Raw genomic sequence first — 18,659 nt, 5'->3', positions numbered from 1 at the left:
TATATATATATGAATAATTCGTCCAAATCTTCAGCATGTATAAATTTTTACATTAATTTAAATATGAACTCCATGCGGTAGTTTCTCAGCTTTCATCAGGAAGATCACGGGTTCAAATCCCGTTCCGTATGGCATTTTTAATAAGCTACAAGATTTTCCGTTTCATATACCCGTACACAAACCAAGCATATCTGATCAATTAAATATAATAAAAATACTATTGTTAAATTTTAAAAAATCTATCGATACGAAAATGTCAAGAAATTGTAAATTTGCAATATGTTTTCAATGATTCTATCTCCTTAACATTATTATTATACGTTTTTAATTTTTTTAATGAAGGCCAGAAGATAGGACTCTTCTTAATGGGACGGCGCGGATGCTGAGGAGGTTGTTGAGGACTATCAGGGACGAGACATTCAAAGAGGATATAGGACCTGAATGGGGACGGATGCTCCTTATGGAAGGCTACAAAGGGACTGCAATGATCATCAGGAACGCTCCCCACCCTACAGAGACGTACTGTCGTGGGCGAGGACTGACAGAGAAAAGGCCGATCTGTTTGCTTCACACCTAGGGGTAACGTTCCGACCCCACCATGCTGAGAGCCCCGTGATGTGGATGTTAACGACTTCCTTGACAGCCCGATGCCAATCAGCTTCCCGATTAAACCGATCTCTGCAAGGGAGATACTGAAATTAGTAAACCAAGGAAGACGATTAAGGAAGGCCCCAAGCTTTGACTTAGTGACGCTACTTGTCATGCTACCCCTTAACGCATCAAGTGCATCAGGAATTTGTTTACCGCTGTTCTGTGAACGTCTTACTTCCCAGCGGAATGGAAGGTGCCGCAGGTGGGGATGATTTTGAAGCCAGGGAAGCCTGCACAGGAAGTTTCTTCTTACAGACGAATTAGCCTGTTACCGGTCTTATCTAGATTGTTTGAGACTACTGCACAGGCTTGTCAGTTTGGGTTCAGGTGTGGTCATTCCACAATCGAACAATCCCATAGAGTCATCAGTGGGTGTCTGGAGGAGCAGAAATTCTGATCGGCGGCGTTCTTAGACATCCAACAGGCCATTGATATGGTATTGATACGTGGCTTACTCTACAAGTTAAAGCTACATCTTCCTCAACCCTACTTCCTAGTCTTGCGGAATTATCTTGACGGGCGTTTTGCTCAGGTGAAATGTAATGACAAGTTTTCAAGGTTCTTTGAGATTGGATCGGATGTCCCTCAGGGTCTGTGCTGGGCCCTGTGTTGTATTCCATATTCGCTGCGGACATTCCGGCCCTGGATGATTGCATCGTCGCCACGTTTGCTGATGACACTGCTATCCTGGCCGTAAATGAAAACCCTGGCCTATCCTTGCAGACCTTACAAATGGCGATGGATCGTGTGTACGTGTGGCAGAAAAAGTGGAGGATTGAGGTTAATCAGGGTAAGTGTCGAGGCACGTCACATTTACCATGCGGAGAGGTGACTGTCCCCGGAGTGTACTTCGATGGTGTTTTTATCCCGCAAACGGAGACTGTGCGGTATCTGGGACTTCACCTGGATCGGTGTTTGACTTGTCACGTGAGGATGAAGAGGACAACTAAACGCAAGGTACTGGGAGCTTCATTGACTGCTACGGAGGAAATCAGGCCTCACGTTATCAAACAAGATCTTAATTTACAAGACTATTCTGCGCCCAATCTGGAATTGTGGAATTGTGGGGAACGGCTAGTACTAATAATGTGGAAGTTATACAACGATTTCAGAACAAAGTAGCGAGGTAATTGCCGAAGCTCCGTGGTTCACGCGGAATAATGAGATTCACGATTATCTGGAGCTCCCATCGGTTCGTGAGATTGCACAACAGCGCAAAGTCAAATACCTGCAGAGACTTGAGAATCATGTAAACCACTTTGCAATTAATCTACTCGATAACATCAGAGACGTCCGACGGTTGAAACGAGCCCATGTACTCGACTTAGGGTCTGCGTAACAGTTTTGAATCTAAAACCCTGCAAGTTTAGTGGTATCTTATCTAATTTCTTGTTACTTCTTTCTTTTTCTTTTTTATTTGTTATTGTTTGTATTGTAATATGGTGCTGAAATTATTTGTTTGTGATTTATGACTGAGCTTGAAATTTCATATTGTGTATTATTTATTTTGGGGCTTCCTTAAGGACCTTCTTATCATGTGCTTTTGTTAGGAAACTTACCTATGGCTCCGCAGGAGAGCCGATTGTAATTATAATTTTTATTGAACAAAATAAAAATAAAAAAATAGTCATAATGTTTAAGGTGATCTTGTAACAACTGTTTAACTTTTTCTTTGGATATTTTTTAGTAATATACAATGTCCCACGAAGAAAAGGAGAAATTCTCAGGACATGTTTTACTGGTAAAAATAATGATAAAAGTACATAAAAATAGGTCTGGAAACGTTTTGTTTTCGAATTGCGGCTAGCGAAAGATTTTGCCCGGATTTCAGCTCTTATAATAAAAAGAAGGCTTACTGTAATTTTTGCTACACAAATTAAGAAGTAAGGTTGATAACCCAACCATAATATTTAAAGTAAATTATATAAGGAACTACCAAATTCCTTATATAATTTAAGCTGGGAAATAGGATAAAACAGAACTGTAACTTCAGTAGTTTTTATGATTTCCAACGTAAAACACAAAATTCAATGTTGAAAAATTTTTTTTTTAGGTTTGTAGTACAATAGGCTTTGTTAAATGACTAACAAATGTGAAAAATTTAGTAAAATTGATTTTACTAAATTAAAAAAATTTAATTAAATTAATTTTTTTTTTTTAGATTTTTACATAAATCTTTTATGTAAAAGATTTTCTGAGAAAATTTCAGACATCTTTTATGTAAAAGATTTTCTGAGAAAATTTCAGACAGAAAACCGTAATAATCTTTCTGTGCTTAATAAACATTCTAAATATAGCAAAAAAGATATAAATGGTAACAGAATAATAAGTCTCTAATTCGAAACTCCTTCCTTCACAATGTACACAGCACTTTGCCCGAAAAATGAAATAAAATATTTCCGGGGTGGCTTTCCATATCATCTTAGGATCCCCCTTTCTTATAATTTCAATAGCATTTGTATTTTAATCAGTAACTATTCTTTAGTTTTAGCTCTTTGTTGGTATACTATCGTCTTCATATGGTCCCAAATGAACTAATCTAATCAGGTGTTCGTGGTGGTCAATTGATTGGTTCAATCCAGTTTAAGAAAATAGCATTCAAGTAATGTCTAGCTAGTGAAGGAAAATGTGGCCTTACACCATCGTGCTGGAAAATTATTCACGATCTAGTTTGTAAAGGTGCATCCTCCAAAAAAGCCACCAAATTAATTTTGAAGAAATGAACGTATGTATCTCCCGTAAGCTGTCACACCAAACATTAATGTGAAATCTATGTTGCAAATTAGTTTCCACAGTACCACATGAATTGTCTTCGCTCCATGACTACTTTTACAATTGAAGAAGCTATTTCTCATAAAAGTGATTTCATCAGTAAATAAAATTGAATCTACCTTATCAGCGTTATCTAGACGTCAATGTCACATGTTTAACGTTGGGGGTAATCTGTTGACCGCAAATTTTGGACCTTCGCAGCCGAAAAGAATAAAGATTTTTCTTTCCGTAGGATGTGCCACACTGTTTTTAGACAAACCAGTGTGACAAGAGATTCGCCTTTTACTAGTGCGTCGGCTGCGCTGAATATGCTGAATCACACAATGATTTACTTGGCGTTCAACAGAAAACGAACACGTTAGAAATGACTTTCGTTCGTAAATTCTGAGTTTAAAAAGAAGTTACAGTTCTGGGACCTGGTTTATCTTATTTCTCAGCTCAAATTACATAAGAAACAACTTTACTCCTTAATTTTTATTTTTTTAATTACAGTAAGCCTTCTTTTTACTACATGTTCTGAAATCCGGGCGAAATCTTTCGCTAGCCGTAATTCTAAAACAAAGCGTTTCCAGACCTATGATTAAATGACCATTTTCATTATTTTCATCAGTATTCTGAAAGTTTCTCCGTTTCTTAGTGTGACACTGTATTTTTATTATTTATGGTTATTAAATTTATTTTATTAGTTTGTTTGCAAATTTCTTTATGTAAATTATCTATCCTATTAATTTGTCCATATATGCTTACTTTCGTTAACATTAAGTTATAATGTAATTAAAATTCTCTTTTGATATATTTATATCTACATTGTAGTTTTAACCTTACTTCGAACTTTGAACTATTAAAATCTTAACAATTTAACAGATTATAATTATACTAATGTTGCATATTAATACTAATTAGTATTATTAATTTTTTTTTTTTTTTTACTTTTAAGACCATAATGGATCACTTTAGTTCTTTTTTTTTTTTGGCAAGTTCTTTCTTTTCTTGCTGATTTGTTGTTTTTCAGCTTTTCCTTTTTGCCAGTAATTTCTAAGGGTTTCAGATCTTCTTGCCCTTTCTTGTTCAGAGTACACCCGGCTTATTGTTTTCTTGGGTTTTGATAGGAATGTATTTTTTGTAATAGATTTTTGTGTTTTTATTGTGGCTTTGATGAGTTTATTTATTCTTTCATTCCAGTTTGGATTTTCTTGGAGGTTGTATGTTATATTTTCCCCCAAATATTAGTTTTCTACTAGTTCTATGTCATTATTGTTTAGTTTTACTTTATGCATAGTGGGTCTCTCACCATAATTTTGGTTTTTTCGTATGTAATTTTTAGTCCACTTTTTCCTGCAATCCCTTCCAGTGTTGACAGTTGGTATCTGGCCTCTTCTATATTTTGGGATAGTAGGGCTAAATCGTCCGCAAAGCCTAGGCAATTTACTGAGATACCTTTTCCTATTTTAACGTTGTCTTTATTTAATTTTTTCCAATCCCGTATTATAAATTCAAAAGCGGTAACAGTCCATCTCCTTGTCTCAGTCCTGTTTTGATGTCGAATGGATCAGATATTTCTCCCCTGAATTTAACCTTGGATTTGGTATCCGTTAGTGTTAGTCCAATGATTTTGACTAGTTCACCCAAAACTGGGGTGAAGCCCTAAATTTCTCAGGATTTTTAGCAGGGATTCTCGATGTACACAATCATCTGCTTTCTTGAAATCAATAAAAGTCACTACCAGTTGTTTATTCTTTAGTTTATGTTACCCTATAATTAATTTTAAATTTAGAATTTGTTTTGGGTAGCCTCGCCATGGTCTAAATCCCCCTTGATATTCCCCTAGTTCTTGTTCCAGTTGGTCTTTTTTTCTGTTGTAAATTATTCTTGATAGAATTTTGTAAGTGCAATTTTCAGGAAATTTTCTTCACTTGCTTTGTTGTTTTTCATTTGCTTCAGAGCTATCTTTACTTCTGCTAATGTTGGTGGAAGGATGTTTTCTCTTGGTGTTTTAATCTGGGTATTTGTGTTTATTTCCAGATTTGGTTCTTCACAATTCAGAAGTTTTCTAAAGCTTTCTCTCATGATGTTGGCATTTTCTTTATCAGTGTGTGCCAGATTTCCTTCTGAATTTATTAACATTAGTGTTGGGGCATTAAATGTAGTGTTCTTCAGTTTAAAGTTTTTGTAATATTGTCTTGAATTATTTTTATGGAAGTCTTCCTCAATCTGTTCTAGTAATTTCTTGTGATACTCTCTCTTTTGATTTCGGATTATTTTTTGTGCGAGTTTTCTTTGCATTCTTAGTTTTTGTTCGTTCTCTTCTGTCTTTCTTGATTGGAAGATCAACCAAGCCTTGTGTCTGTTTGCCAGTGCTTGATCACAGGTATTGTTCCACCACTGGTGTTTCCTTTTTTTATCTGGCGGTGCAATTTTGATGCTATTTCTTTTAGTGTTTCCACCAGGGCTTCTAGTTTGTTTACAGTCCCTAGTTGGTCTGTTTTTTCGGTGTATGTGACATTTCCTGTAATTTTATTCTGGTCATATTGCTTTTTAAATCTTTTGTCCCTTGCAGATTTTCTCCGTGGTGTCATTTTGATTTTAATTTTGATTAAGTAATGATCTGAGTCTACTTCCAAACCTCTCATCACTTTTACATTGTAGATCTCTTTGTGTGAATTTTTTCCATACAGACATGGTCGAGGTGAAACTCCTAGTTTCCAGTTTGGACTTTTCCAGGTTTTCATTATTTTGGCTTTTCTGGGTAGTCTGGTGAATTTAGATAAAAGGTCGTGACTTCTACAGTAATCCACCAGTCTTTGGCCGTTTGCATTTGTTCTTTATGTTCGTTTGTTCTTTATTATTATTATTAATTTTTTTTCTAAAATCAATCCTTAATCATATTCATCTGCACGATACAAATTATATTAATCCGATCAACCCAAGTACAGAATTAATAAAATAAAATAAAACAGGATCACACCTACCTCAGAGCCCTTTCGTGAGTACCTCGCATCATCAGTTGCTCTATAATTTTTCAATAAATTGTATATATAATTTTTCAATAATTGTATATATAAAAATATGAAATCATTAATAAAAAATTTAATTAAAGGTCAAAATTAATAATAAAAATAAAATAGAAATCCATGTAGACTTGCTAGCCAAAGTTATGTGACTCTTGCTTGGATTATGGAATAATGTAGGTTTCATCCTATTTTAGATAACTGTAACTACAGTAAATTACACTATTCTATGATGTTCAACATTCGCTTTCATTGAAGAGTGTATACAAAATAGTCTTCTCTTGTTTATTCTGAGAACCAAATTAAATACCGATACTGTTTATAACGTTATTAGTAATTATATTGAGTTGCGCATCTCTTTTGTTTATTCTGTTATAAATTATAAATAATGCACATCTGTGCAGATGGTTAATATAATTAAAAAATATGTAAATGGTTCACTGATATACAGTGTTTCTGTTTTTTTTATTATGCCATATTAATTCATTATCTGCTTTGAACAAATGAGATTTTGACATTTTGTTCACATTAGAAAGTTTAATATTTTATCTAAAAACATAATTCTATAAAAATGTTACACAGCTATTATTAATGTTTAAGACATTTAAATGGGCGCCATTTAGAAATTTTTAAAGATAAAATTCAAACTTTTCGATATGTTTACCAAATTTCATTACAATACTGTGTATTTCAATCCGTTCCTGTGATATTCAATTTTTATTGAAAAATATAAAATGGCGGACAGAGGTGAAAATGAAACGAGATAGGTAATTTGTTCATATGAACATTTTTGTTTTTTGACTTAAATCCGTTCCTTAAGTTTGGTCAATTTTCTCCGGACATCCTGTATTTATATTTTTTAATTTTCTTAATTTTTTTTTTTAATTTTATACCTACGAACCAGTTTATTAAATGAATTTAATTCTAATGCCACATTAAAATTTCTTCGTTTTTGTGTTGTTTAATAATGTTGTAGAATGTAGTAGTAACCATTTTATTATATATTAACCGATTAATTTAATATTTTAACAATTTCTAGTGGAAAGGGCCTGATAAAGGAAAAAAAGAAGATTTTTCAGGAATTTTAATTCCCTTTATTTATTCCACCTTTGTAAAAACCTCAGTATAATGCGACTTAACCCATCGGGTTAATCTAGTGGTGAACGCGTCTTTGCAAATCAGCTGATTTCGAAGTCGAGAGTTCTAAGATATACGGATTTGAATACTAGTGTAAGTGAAGACTATACTTCACTTACACTCTATAGAAGGCTATACAGAAAAAGGAAAAAGTGATTGTCTCAACTTTCACTTCATCATATGAAGCGAATCTTTGTCCAACAAGCAATTTCTTCAGGTTTTGGAAGAAGTAGTTTGGACCAATGTATCTTTCTATCAATATTACGCCACGGGAATCCCATAAAATTTGTATCCCTGATTTTCTATGCAGATGGGAACCGTTTTCACTTTCTTTGTCACACTTTCCATCTGCTCCCAACCCAACTCGTATTTAGTTTAACGGTGAAGCTATCTATCATTTACTATTGGGTAGCGATCAGTCGTGGCACCTTCCAAACAATAATTTTTGTTTTTAAAATAGATACTACAATTTTGTTAATAGTTTACTAAAACCATGTTATTCTGTAATTCTTCTCCTACGACACAAAAGATAATAATTAATCTCCTAGAAAACCGAAATTTAATACATACAACTTATGACTTTAAATTTGTGCCGTTACATAAAGAAAAGTAACAGTACATTCAAAAATAGATATCATGGATTTAAATAATTATGGTTTCATACATATGAATATACTTCATATGCATATTTGCTTCTGAGCATTTTTACTCTGAAAATGAATTTACTGCGAAAATATATAGAGTATTTTATTAAAGTAACGAGTAAATTAAGTCCTTTATACTCGCTCTTGTAAAGATAATATTTATAATTATTGTGTGTAGGTATCCATCGGATACTTTAATTTTTTTGCATCATTTTTTAAGGCTGTTTATTTATTTATTTATTTTCGACATGCAAACATGCAAAAATTTGCATGTTTGCATGTCGAGGTTTTGGTAAATCTTAATGTTTTAGACCACTCTAGTAAAAATTCCGAAAGGTTGTATGTATAAGTGCATGTTTGCCTATTTTTTTTTTTTTTTTTTGCTTGCCCCAGACTGAATGAACCAATTTGTATGAAATTTGGGCTCAGATGATTTCTGTATATAAAATATTAATGCCATTTAATGTTGACGTTGATTACAATCGTCAAAAGAGCACCGAGGTACAGATCCCGTATCATTCCCTCTTATGGTCCCAGTATTCCAAAATTTTATTCACAAACAGATAAAGTTTTTCACATTTTTAATGTCAATTGAGTAACTGTAATTTTTCGTCTTCGTCAAACATAAAACTTAAAATCATATTCTTTTCCTATTTGTTTTTTTTTTTTTTGTCTTCAGTCATTTGACTGGTTTGATGCAGCTCTCCAAGATTCCCTATCTAGTGCTAGTCGTTTCATTTCAGTATACCCTCTACATCCTACATCCCTAACAATTTGTTTTACATATTCCAAACGTGGCCTGCCTACACAATTTTTCCCTTCTACCTGTCCTTCCAAAATTAAAGCGACTATTCCAGGATGCCTTAGTATGTGGCCTATAAGTCTGTCTCTTCTTTTAACTATATTTTTCCAAATGCTTCTTTCTTCATCTATTTGCCGCAATACCTCCTCATTTGTCACTTTATCCACCCATCTGATTTTTAACATTCTCCTATAGCACCACATTTCAAAAGCTTCTAACCTTTTCTTCTCAGATACTCCGATTGTCCAAGTTTCACTTCCATATAAAGCGACACTCCAAACATACACTTTCAAAAATCTTTTCCTGACATTTAAATTAATTTTTGATGTAAACAACTTATATTTCTTACTGAAGGCTCGTTTAGCTTGTGCTATTCGGGATTTTATATCGCTCCTGCTTCGTCCATCTTTAGTAATTCTACTTCCCAAATAACAAAATTCTTCTACCTCCATAATCTTTTCTCCTCCTATTTTCACATTCAGTGGTCCATCTTTGTTATTTCTCCTACATTTCATTACTTTTGTTTTGTTCTTGTTTATTTTCATGCGATAGTTCTTGCGTAGGACTTCATCTATGCCGTTCATTGTTTCTTCTAAATCCTTTTTATTCTCGGCTAGAATTACTATATCATCAGCAAATCGTAGCATCTTTATCTTTTCACCTTGTACTGTTACTCCGAATCTAAATTGTTCTTTAACATCATTAACTGCTAGTTCCATGTAAAGATTAAAAAGTAACGGAGATAGAGAACATCCTTGTCGGACTCCCTTTCTTATTATGGCTTCTTTCTTATGTTCTTCAATTGCTACTGTTGCTGTTTGGTTCCTGTACATGGTAGCAATTGTTCTTCTATCTCTGTATTTGAACCCTAATTTTTTTAAAATGCTGAACATTTTATTCCAGTCTACGTTATCGAATGCCTTTTCTAGGTCTATAAACGCCAAGTATGTTGGTTTGTTTTTCTTTAATCTTCCTTCTACTATTCCTATTTGTATAATCACATTACATATGCCTAATTCCCCCCCCCCCTGGCAGTTATACTTTTGATTGATATTTCAGACTGGTTTGACCAATTTTTTTTAAACTTTGTACATCCACATTTAATTTTGACGACAATTTGTCAAGGCGATGGGAAAATACAATCACAATTGGTCCTGTATCACAAAAATTTTAATCATTGTAGAATAATTTTTTACTTGCATACTTTAATTTCACGCTTAATATATTTTTCTCTTAGTAGTCTGGCGAAAGTAACCAGAATATTACATTCTGGCCAAGCCGGAAATGTTATGCAACTCTCCCACATTTAAAAAAATTACTTTTCTCCAAAATAAATAAATACTTGTTCTTTGAATAATCAAAAATGATAATAAATAGTTGATAATCTACCAAAAAACGTGTAACTCATATTTAAAAATCTCTTCTCCGATAGCTTTTATTTCTATAGGAAAATCAATATTATTGCTGCATATAAATGAATACTGCTTCAAGATTGGTTTTTCGTCTATCGCCTTGTTCATTAAAGAACTGATCCTTTTCCTTTTTTTTTTGTATCTCTTCTGCCCAATTTCAGTTCTGTGAATCTAAATTACATCCTATCGTTAGTCTTATTAACTAGTTTACATCTGAATTTAATTTTTTTCTAATTCTCATGTTTCGCATTTGTTTTTATTTTTTTACATATTATCTTTTATCAGAATGGTTCGTACAAATGTATTCTTCCATTAGCTTTTATAGTACCTTAAAGAATCAGTTATTTTTTGTGCGTACCTTCTTTAACTGTGCTTTCTGAATGTTTCTCTCTCAATCTCTGTCTCACTCTCTCTTTGCATGTATGGGTGTGTGCGCGCGTGAATAAGTTTGTGTAAACTTTTATATTATTAATTTATATTTTTTTATTTTTTTCTATTTTGATTGCACAAGAGTGCACAACTTGAAAATTGGCAAAGAAATTGGACGTGTCTTACATTTTACATTATATTCTTTGGCAGTTATCCAAACTTCCGTGCGAGTCCGCTTTTTATTTTCTTATTTCAGATTATTTTGGAAGTTTTTATTTACTTCATTTAAGTTTATCTTTTATACAGTCGCTCTTGATTTTTGTTTTCATAATACTGCGGGAGTGTATATTTAAATTCTTTCTTTATTTTTTCTTGTATTTATTTTCTTTCTAATACAAATATGTATTAGATGAGGAGTTGAAGAATTTTTCAATATTAAACGAAGGGTGAATTCACCGTTATCGAAGGAAATATTGGAAAGAATCTTGATTGAAAATAATGAAAGAGATAGATTGAGTATTTTTGATAGAAGGAAATATTATTTGGTAGAAAGGGGTTGACTGCATAGCTTTCTGTAAATAAATATAGAGGGTGATCCTGACAGCACAGCTATTATTCTTTTTCAGCTGTTCCTATCTACTTATTTATCTACTCCAACTGTTTATTTTAATTTTTCTGTTGATAATGAATTTCCGTCTTAACCTATTATTTATGTATTGTTTATAAAGGTCAATAATAAATTTTAATTCAGCTGACTTTGGCGTTAAATAACATCGTTACGTTTCCTCTTTGCAAAGAATTTTGTGAGGCGAAGTAAACGGTTATAATGTAAAGTGTCATATTTATTAGTATTGTTACAGTTTTATTGATGAATTAGTGTAAATTATAATAATTGACCTAAATGGTATCTTTTTAACAACTTAGTCATCTTATTTTAATATTAGTTTTCAAGTGTACGCATGCGCAACTATGAGGTACATGTATTTTTACATCCAATGTCAACTGTTAAATAGCTAAATTTTTTCAGAGAACCTACACAGTAGCTTTCTTTCTAATTTAAAAGAATTGATTATGTGAAGAAGTATGGATATTCTTAAAGGTGTATATATATATATATACACACACACACACACACACACACACATAAATAATAACATAAAATAACATTAACAAGTACGTACAATTGAATGAAAACATTTATAAAGTTCAGAATATAAAAAAACAAGGAAAAACCAAAAAAATAGTCAACAAAGAATAACTCAAAGTAAGTAGAGAAATGAAATGAAGAATTTTGACGATTCACAACACCCTAGGATATCTGATTAACCTCAAATCTTGAAGAACTTACAGATCTAGTGCATGGTGTCGTTTTAGGCGCCTAACGTTCTCGCTGTTATCGGGAAGGTTAACCGCGAGGCAGTTCACATATTTATTCAGTCTCATTTTCTACCTTGTACTGAATCGGCATGTCTCCTCTAGAGTGGTTGGTAATCTCAGATAATCGTGTATTTCAGTAAACCACGGCGCTTCTGTTATTTTTCACATTAGCTTGTTCGGCTTCGATGTTACTCTCACTTGCCGTGTCCTGTAGTTGGATACCGTAGATCCAAATCGGTTTAGCACCACAGAGTACAACACTTGTTTGTTAGGTAATGACATTTACGACCTCCTACCTAACAAGCAGTACATATATCTAATTTTAATGTTAAGCTGCGATCTTTTCTGCCGGACATGCATCCTCCTCTATGTCTGAAGGCGATGCAGATGCAGTCCTTGGTATCGTAATCTCGGCGGCAGTCACCTGTCCTCATCACAAATGTAACAGGCATAAGTTAATAAGATCCAATTATTCGAACGCACATAAAAAAAATTTATTATCAAGTTCTTATACAAAATAATTTAGTTATGTGTATCTATAATTGTTCTTTTTTTTACTCCAAATTGCAATATCATTTTTCCACATAAAAAAATGGATGGTGCGTGGGTTTGTTGTATGTCCTCACATTTTTACTTTCTTGTACGAAGTAAAGGAATTAACTGTGATCGCAAAAAATTTCGGTTTTCAGATTTCAACGGAAATATCCATTTTGACCATCCCTGAATCCATTTTCACTAGTTTCGGCGTGAAGTCTGTACGTACGTATGTATGTATGTATGTATCTCGCATAACTCAAAAACGATTATGCGTAGAATGTTGAAATTTTTGATTTAGGACTGTAGTAACATCTAGTTGTGCACCTCCCTTTTTGATTGCAATCGACTGAACCAATAGTGTCCACAAAAGCCCAAAATAAAAAAAAAATTGTATTTTTCTTAACTGTAGTAATAAACTCTCATTGAAAGCTTTTCAATATATCATAAGTGGTCTTATTTTCATTGGTTCCAAAGTTACAGCCAAATTAAATTTTAATTAATGAAATATTTGGATCTTAGAAAGGGACGGCACATCGGTTCGAATCAGACTACATCTTTTTTTTGTCTTTTTTTAATTGTTTTTATTTTAAATATATTGATTTATTAATTAATAATTATTATTGTAAAAAAATTACGATAAATAATGCAATAAAAAAAAAATATGAAAAAATATCAGAAGATATTAATGAAATAAAATTTTATGTACTTTTAAAAAAAAAAAAGTGTATATGTAATTTAATAAGAATACAGGGACGTCATGTGGTGCTCACATCAGATTTTTATTTTAGCTACTGGTGCAAAGCGGACCAATGGTGGTGCGCCGGGCGGCTTCGCGCAACGCACGAACCATTCGTAAGTTCAAACGATTTATATTTCTCAAACGATTCATACTTCTTGATACGAACGATCGATATCTAAAATTATTTTTGTTTTGGGGAAAAAAAAGGAAAAAGGGGTTAAAGCTTTGTTAAAAAATCACATTTCAGAACTAAAAATGTTCAGGATTTTGAAGCTTTCGTTGTAAACTTTTTGTGGTTATTACGCTAAATTCATGAACTTATTACAGTTACAATTGGTAAAAAATTTAACAAAATCGTGTACTGAAACGTACCTTTTTATACATAATCGTACATTATAAATAAATGATTTTATTTTGTTGCAATTCGAACCTCCTTAAATAAATAATTCAATGTTTTTACGTTTATTCTCTATTACTTGATAATTATCATCATATCCGTTCACTTTTTACTGATCAATTTCTATTAGTACTTATCTAGACTATCATTACATACATTTTTATATATATATATTTATATAATCTATTCATTACAATTTCCTTAAGTTGTTACTATAAATTTCGTTTTAAAATCTGTTTAAAACTAGCTGCGTTAACGTAACTGTATTTCCTTACTTTTATCTTGTGCATAATGTTTAATAATTCACTTACCTTCACTATGTTGCTACCTGTCTGATTTAATACACCGTTAATTTCTTGACGTCATATTTTATTACATGATAACAGTAAACTATAAACTGCTTAATATACTTACCTCTGAAACAAAAGTTGCTGCATTTAAATTTCTAATAGGATTTTTTTTAGTTAGTTGTGGCTTAATATCCGGAATGATTAATCTGAATTAGATATTATTTTGTTGTAAATACTCATAAAAATTCTCAAAACGTTTTTTCAAATACAGAAATAACCATTTTAAACAGTTTTTGAGCGGTTTCTATTTACAAATTTACACCTCTTTCAAATTAATCACATTTAAATTAAATTTCTCTGTAATATATGTTGTTCATTTTTTTTCACCCTTTTATAATTCTTTTAATTTTCATGCAGTTTCACGCTTTTTAATCGAATTGAATTCATAAATTTAGTGAAAGTGAGGAATGAATGAATGTATTATATAAATTCCATGGTAACGTATTAAAAACATTTTTTTTTTTTTTTTTGAGAATTTTATATTCATGTTTGTAAATTTATGCCTTTTTTAGTATATTGACGTAATAATTTCAGTTTAATTTAATTTTTATCTTCTATACAATATTTTTAATTTTATTTTATTTTATGAATAGCTTCCTAAAAAAAAATCCCCTTTGGGCACGCCGGAAGACGGAGGTAGATTTCACCGGTGCTAAGTAGAGGATAAAAAAGATTTTCACCTTAACGTTAAGAAAAACTTCAAATTTATTCAATACGACAATGGTCGCATGTGAAAAAAGTTTCACATGTTTATTATACGACAAGCCCCATCTTCTTACAATTCCAGCAACATTTTGATCATCCGTTCCCTTAAGGGATGGTCATATCAAAAATTGTTACAGACAAAAGTTTTAGATAATGTTTATAAAAGTAATGACCACTTTAAATCAATTCGATACTGTGCCTGTTAAGAAAGGTATGATTTTTTTGTCTTTGAAATCCCATTTTTTCCACCCTCTGGCCCATGGTTGGTGATATCAAAAAACTATACTTAGGTAAATTTTAAGGCTATTTTCCAAAGAATAGTAAGGACTTTAAACGAATTCGAAATTTTACTTAAGAAAATTATAGCGATATTTTGTTTTTTTTAAAAAGCTCAACCCTCATTTACATCCCTATGGTCCGATTTTGCCCATTAACGAACTCGACCCAGAATTTGGGTCATTATATTTTATATATAAATTTGAAATTTATTGGCGTAAACTTACGGCACTTATTGTGTGTGTTGTATAAAAAAAATTATTTTATTATAATAATTGAAGTATGATTTGATTTTTTAAACTGTAAATGCATTATATCTTTTTATATAAGTTTTTTATTTTTTTTATTTTTTTTCTTAAACTTTGGTAAGATTTATATGAAATTGTTGAATAACTTATTATAATAGTTGAGTAATTCAACGGTTTTTAATAAGCCTTTTAACTATTATAATTATTTACTCACAAATCTTATATGAAGAGATACATAGTGATATATGAATGGTTAAATGATTTATGGCATAGCTCAAATACTGTTATAACAGTGGTGTTGTTATAGAAAAGACGTTAAACGAACAATTTTACTTTTATTTTTGAAAGATGGCCTGATTAGATTTATATTAGTGCTTGAATTAATTTAGCAGTTTAAAAGTCTTGACTTATTAAATTTTAATTGTATGTTATCGCGGTAGATATTTTTCGTTGTGGTTGAATTAGTGATATACATTTTTTAGAGCGGAAAATCAACTGGATTTGTTTTTTTAGCCGGTTGTAAAATAATAGAGATAAAAGTATTAAATATTAGATTTTTGCACCTCCAGATAATTTTCCGATGACCATATCGTTTCTTCTTTTTTTTTGTGATTTGAACACTGACTTTTCTAGATTTAACTTTTGGTGATTTCAGCTATATATTCCACAAAGAGTAGGTATGGAAAAAAATTATAAAGGGTTCATTTTACTATTTTACTATATAAATTATAAAATGGTTCATTTTAATTTATTAAAGAATTTTAGAGAAAATGTTGTTCACAATTTATATTAGATTTGAGTTGCACTCGGTAAGCATCTGGTGAAATAAATTAACTGAATTACCATTTCGCCATTAATTTTTTTTAATCTTGAAATTCATTGATTAGTTTTTCTATTTATTGTTTTTTGGAAGCAGGAAGTAAAATGTTTTCCACATTGTAAATGTTTATTTATAAAAGCATCATTCGGTAATGTTCATTAATTGAATTTGGTTTGTAAATTCTCTTTGAAGCCAGCCGTCGGATGCGATATATAAATATAAATTATTGTTCATTACATTAAAGAGTTTATCCTACACTATGAAGTAACTTACTATAGACTTATGCTGTTGCATGATAAGCCGCTTAACTGAGCATTCTTTCCTTTTAACAATGAATATAAAGAAATTTTGTAGTGTTGAACATCAGGGTATAGTATTGTAATATAATGTGCTGTAAGGGGTGTATATACACCAATCAGATGATGACAGCCGGGGGAACTGTTACATTTGACTCAAGTGGAAAGGAAGATTGGATATGAAAGAAAGTAGTTGTAGGAGATGAGTATGCTGTGGGTTAATCCTATAGAGACTTTAGGCGCGCGCGCGCGCACGTACACACACACACACACACACACACACAATCCAAAGTTAATCCATACCATCCCTTACAATGTCTCTCTGGATTGTAGCGAACAGAGGGTGAACGGTTTTACCCCAAAAATTCAACCCTCTGTTGAAAGGGCGGCTGTTTTGATAAACACCCCTTCGGCTAGGGCGGATGTACTGTACTACACTTTTCGATAGTGAATTTGAATCAAGGTAAATGAATTATTAAAAAAAAAAATCTTTTCGATATTTTATTGTTAATAGGAAAATCGTTCAAATATTTGCATGTTAAAATTCCATGTTAAATCATAATACCAAACTAATGGATTCATTTAAATATTTAGAATGTATTATCACCTAAAATGGTAGTTATAAAAAAGCAGCATTTAGGATGGAAAAGATATAGGTGAAATGGTTTAAGAATTAAATTAACACCGCCAAAACTCCCGATTGACTTTATAAAAAGATTCCCAAAAATATTAAAAATGAAGGAATTACTTTATCACGGTTATGAAGGAATTACGCATCACCGTAAGGTGACGTGATAAAGTGAGAAACAAAGAAATCTTACGTAAAGTAGAAGAAAAAAATATGCTGTTTATTATAACAAAAATGAAAACGTGTTTGATTTTGATCGTATTGAGAAGATATGTGTATGCAAAATAAGATCCCTGGAGGTAGAAATAGTAAATAAAGAGGAAGAATGAATTGAAATATTGAATAATATTATGACAGGAAGAAGTTATGACCATATAAAGAAGGCGAGTAGAGGGAAAGGTTGAGAGCCGCCTGTCACCTGTCTTAAGATATTTCTACAAAAGCCTTTCGTATTATAACAACTTTATTTTTATTCTGTTTTCGATTCAGATTTATGAAATTCTGTACGTTCGGCAATATTGTTATAAAAATATAAAGCAAAGCTGCTTCTTTCTATACTTTACTTGCTAAAAACTAAAATACCATAATCACTTTTTTTTAAATGGCTACTGTTTTTAAAATCAATCTTCAGGCAAAGATTAAAAAATAAACAGTATTAAAAATTTTCTAATTTTTTATTGCAAAGAAGACTACGAACTTTTTAATTGGCTCATATATATAAATAGGCTAAAAACGGAATTATGTTTATGAATATTCTGTCGTACCGACGTGTTTTTTAAAAATTTTATGTTTTTTTTCCATTAATTTTTTTCCTAAAATTAATGGAAATTTAAAATTTCCTAAAATTAAATTAGTAATTTTTATTTTCTGTTACTTCCTAATTTTACCTGTAGTTTCTATAAATTTACCTTTGTAATTTTTGGTAAAAAAATTTATTTATCTTAGTATGTTGGAATATCTGACCGAACTAATTTTTTACAGCAGATTTTTTTTTTTTGTAAAATCGTCTTTTCTTTCCAAACGGATAAAATTTTGACAAAATATTTTTTCTCTGTTTATCTTCTTTTTTGTCGCTATTACTTCACTACAATTCCTGAGAAAATCTAATTATAAAGCTAACACTACCAATCAAAATAGTAAAAATACTATTTTTACTTTCCCGCCTAGCGCTATAACAAAGCTATACTTATAGAAGAGAAAGTATGGTAATCGGAATTTAAAGTGGCCGCTAGTACCACCACACCCGCACGAATGAAATACGGTAGGCGCGCGCTTTAGTTAGAATCATTGAATTAAATAATCAAAATATTATATTTTTAATTAAGTTGTGTGTGTAAGCCGTGCATCAGAAAAAAGCCGCGTAGCGGGAAAGTCCTACAACTATGTTGTCAGCTTTTTTTTTTTATCGAGATCTTTTAAATGTTTTAAGTAACGAATTACATTCTTTTGTAATTACCTTAAATAATCCATTATTCATTATAGAAATTTCTA

At 31.6% G+C, this 18,659-nt stretch overlaps 1 protein-coding gene and 1 long non-coding RNA gene across 3 annotated transcripts in view; both read left to right on the top strand.

Annotated features, from left to right (window-relative positions):
* Positions 1-18,659, top strand: part of LOC142328638 (uncharacterized) — a 793,215-nt gene that overhangs the window by 242,269 nt on the left and 532,287 nt on the right. The gene's annotated exons all lie outside the window — the stretch shown is intronic.
* The window catches only part of LOC142328639 (uncharacterized), a 183,469-nt gene continuing 178,177 nt past the window's right edge, over positions 13,368-18,659 (top strand). Inside the window, exon 1 of the long non-coding RNA XR_012757321.1 lies at positions 13,368-13,561. This is a non-coding gene — a long non-coding RNA (uncharacterized LOC142328639). The remainder of the gene's footprint in view (positions 13,562-18,659) is intronic.

This window comes from Lycorma delicatula, chromosome 8 (genome assembly GCF_047948215.1).
Source record: "Lycorma delicatula isolate Av1 chromosome 8, ASM4794821v1, whole genome shotgun sequence".
Taxonomy (NCBI): domain Eukaryota; kingdom Metazoa; phylum Arthropoda; class Insecta; order Hemiptera; family Fulgoridae; genus Lycorma; species Lycorma delicatula.
This window is presented reverse-complemented; position numbering and strand designations above follow the sequence as displayed.